The 2,979-nt window shown below is 32.6% G+C and overlaps 1 pseudogene; it reads right to left on the reverse strand.

Annotated features, from left to right (window-relative positions):
• Positions 1-1,313: 1,313 nt before the first annotated feature.
• On the reverse strand, positions 1,314-2,195 carry LOC148938662 (uncharacterized; annotated as a pseudogene).
• Between the last annotated feature and the right edge of the window lie 784 nt (positions 2,196-2,979).

Genomic DNA, 2,979 nt, shown 5'->3' on the forward strand with positions numbered 1-2,979 from the left:
CTTTTCGACAGTTTCCAATTGCAAGAACTTTCTTACATGGGTAATAGCGTCAGTCATATGTTGCGTACTGAGAAACCAAATCTTTTCAAGTTATAGACAGGCTTCTTTCCCCAGATAGAGGAATTAAAGTGACTTCGTTTTCTGTTTGTTTTAGGTAAAAAATCCGGGACTCTCAGCAATATTTTCAATCTCTTTCCTATAAAGCAAAGTCAATGATTGAACAACTGCGTTCACTGACTTTATTCCTGACAGCTTCATGTGCTGAGTGGCACTCTTTATAATTTATTGACTACTTACGGACTGTCCATAAAACGGACCTAGTGTTGCAAAAATGACCCCAACAGAGTTGATATTTCTAGATTCAGTTGCAGTTCCCATGCACTGTGACAAAAATTTACAACTATATTTAATTAGCTAATTTGAGGGTCACCTCAAATCCACTGTGCGCTTTGGATAGAAGATGCTCTTATTATTGGAAATTAACAGCATCTGAAGTAATTCAGTATATAAATAGTATTATAGCTTGTGAAATGATAAATAGATTGACTAGTCTAACCCTTCATGAAACTATTCAAGGACCATCAAGTCCACCGCTCTAATAAATACTATCAAAGAATATACAAAAGGAAAAGATGAAGATGTGTTACATATTGTACGTTTGGCTTTTCTCGTCCTACAAAGGAAGGAACAGAATTACATGATATCATTGACTGCTTAGCTCATGTTATAGATCGTAAAAATCCACGAAAAAGAACATATCATTATTTTGGCAACTCGGATTGAATTAAAATAATCATCAGACTTCTAGAGGTATTATTAAAGTTTTATTTTTCTTAGATAACGTGCATTTTCCTAATCTGTGTCAATATCAAAGTAGAGAAAATTGTTATCTTAAAAATAATTCAATTTTATTGTTTTACTTTTGCACTCTTTGAAGTATTTTTCAAGAATTCTTAGGGTTTCCGAAGAGATATCAAGAAATTATAGATTTTTAGTTTATATTTTCAGTTTATTCAACGGAATTCTTTCACAAAATTATTTAAAATGAATAATCTCTTTATTTGTATTTATTTATAATAATTATTTAGGCCATATATAAATCAACTTGGAGCATGGATCTTAAATTTGGTGTTTGAAAAAAGACAAATTGATGCGGTTGTTTAAAGCGGAAGATGGTTTTTGTGTTCTTTCAGGAAGAAAAGTTTATCACCAATGCCACATGCTTGAAATAAATTACCTAAGAAATAAATCATATGTCAAACTTATCTATCTAGAAAATCATTGCTTTTTGTAGCTAAATGTACAAACAAAAACCATTTCTGGCACAGTTTATTAAACTTTGGTCTGATTTACAATATGTGCATTAGTCAAATGATGCATATTTTGGAACAAAAACCATTGCATTTTTTAAGTATTTTATTTCAGCCATACCACGAAGATATTTTTCTGCTGATTGAAAAGTCTTCCAGCCTTGTTCGTCCATTTTCTTTCGTATGTATGAATTGTTGTGATTATTCACATGGAAGTGTCCTTTTTGTCCTTCTACAGCCCAAGTTATGACTATACCCTTACAAGCATGACGAGTCAAGTTATCTATAAAAACTGATTCATACACTTCCGGAATATGTTCTCCTACCTCAATGCTCATTACCCAATCAAATTTACGATTTAAATCTTGATATTTAGCAAGGTCAAGGTATCTCACAAATCCAGAGGTTGCTTTCTCAATGTTAACGGCTCCATCATATGCTTCGTAATGCGAAATAGTTCTTGTGGTAGAAATAATATTTTTCACACGATTGAAATAGATGTTGAATTCTGCATCTCTAAATTTTTTTGGAAATATAGGTTCCCTGTTGCGTAAAAAATAACGTCCATAGTTCCCAAGACCTGCACCAAAATCAACAACTGATCCATTGTTAAAATATACTCTAGTCCTTTTGCAAATTTTGGACACCAAACATAGTTATAGCCGACTAAAATGTTTTGTTCGTCCAAGCAAAATCCACCAGTATCTCCGATACCTATATCTTTGCAATAGCTCAAAGAAGCACTTTCTCCAATTTCAAAAGGATTTTCTTCACTACCAAATAGAAAATCTACATTTTTTGCAAAATAAAGAAATAGACTTAGCAGAATCACCATCAAGATAACCTTTCGAAAGTCTATGTAGTAGCAGCGCCTTTTGAACATCATAAAACACTAAATTTGCTTATTTAGGGTATAATAATTTATGAAACCAGATATTATGGTAACATATGAAATTTTAACAATGTATAACCTTATAACTTGTTATGTTTCAGTTTTAATTATGACCGGTTTTGTATAAGAGACACAAAATTACTTCAAGGATGTGAAATGAGGGCCTAATAGCACTGTCTAAGTACTATGTAAAGTTTTCAACGTAACACTATTCTGTCTTTCCCTGGCATCTGGCTATAAGAGGCGTAGTATTAGAAACTTCAAAGTTAAATCATTCCAATGGAAATTGAAAGTTATAGTTTCATTTCTAAGAATCAATACGATATGTGGATATCTTTTCCCTCTTATTCCTATTTTTCTACTAACTCCTTCTGATCCTTTAAGGCATCTATTAAAATCTTTGAGCAGCATCATGCAACATAGTTTGTTTAGGCCTCTGGTAGATTAATCAATAGTGTATTTAATCTTGGTCACTCTGTTACTATCACGAAAAATCCGGCTACGCAGATGTTGAAACACGTTGACTTGTTCTAGTTTCTTATTCTTTCAATGCAAAGCTTGAGGTGAGCATACGCAGAAAATACACGTTTACGTGTCAACATCGAGGAGTAGCCCAAAATTTTGCATATTTTCTCTAATTACGTAAACTAGCTTTTGTGTCCTTCCAGAATCTTCGTTAAGAATTTTCAAAAAAATAGATCGTCCACAAAATCTAATTTGCCCACATGCTGATTACCTGCTTAATGCTTACTTATTCGGTATTTTCCTATTTTCGTC

The sequence above is a fragment of the Artemia sp. Qi Xiang Cuo genome, unplaced genomic scaffold (assembly GCF_049724085.1).
Source record: "Artemia sp. Qi Xiang Cuo unplaced genomic scaffold, ASM4972408v1 HiC_scaffold_3027, whole genome shotgun sequence".
NCBI classification, from domain to species: domain Eukaryota; kingdom Metazoa; phylum Arthropoda; class Branchiopoda; order Anostraca; family Artemiidae; genus Artemia; species Artemia sp. Qi Xiang Cuo.